We start from the raw sequence: 386 nt of genomic DNA, 5'->3' as shown, positions 1-386 counted from the left end.
TGTTTGAATATTTATCATTTAGACACCAAATCTGTTGTAAATTTGTCCATTACATCATCAGTCCTTATCTACTCTCCTAGCATTAGACAGCATTTATCTTCATCTCTTGAGTTTTTCTGTAAAAACCTTGGTTGTGAATATATTCAGATGTGATAGACTTTACCTACATAGGGTGTTACTGGCATTTACTTATCAGAAGGTTATAGGGGTGCCAGAGGAGAAAGGTTAAAGCAAAGGGTCAGGAGGGGAGGGGGCTGCTTCACCTTGGAAGTGGAGCATAGGAATATTATTTTAATTAGATTAACTCTGAAGACCACAGATCTTCATCCTCCCACCCTTCCCCAGCACCATGTCAAGGGAAACATGGGTAGGGTATGGGACATCAT

The 386-nt window shown here is 40.2% G+C and overlaps 1 protein-coding gene across 1 annotated transcript in view; it reads left to right on the top strand.

Moving 5' to 3' along the window:
- Positions 1–386, top strand: part of LOC119591850 (nuclear transcription factor Y subunit gamma-like) — a 16647-nt gene that overhangs the window by 4537 nt on the left and 11724 nt on the right. The gene's annotated exons all lie outside the window — the stretch shown is intronic.

Source organism: Penaeus monodon, chromosome 29 (assembly GCF_015228065.2).
Source record: "Penaeus monodon isolate SGIC_2016 chromosome 29, NSTDA_Pmon_1, whole genome shotgun sequence".
In the NCBI taxonomy this organism is placed as follows: domain Eukaryota; kingdom Metazoa; phylum Arthropoda; class Malacostraca; order Decapoda; family Penaeidae; genus Penaeus; species Penaeus monodon.
This window is presented reverse-complemented; position numbering and strand designations above follow the sequence as displayed.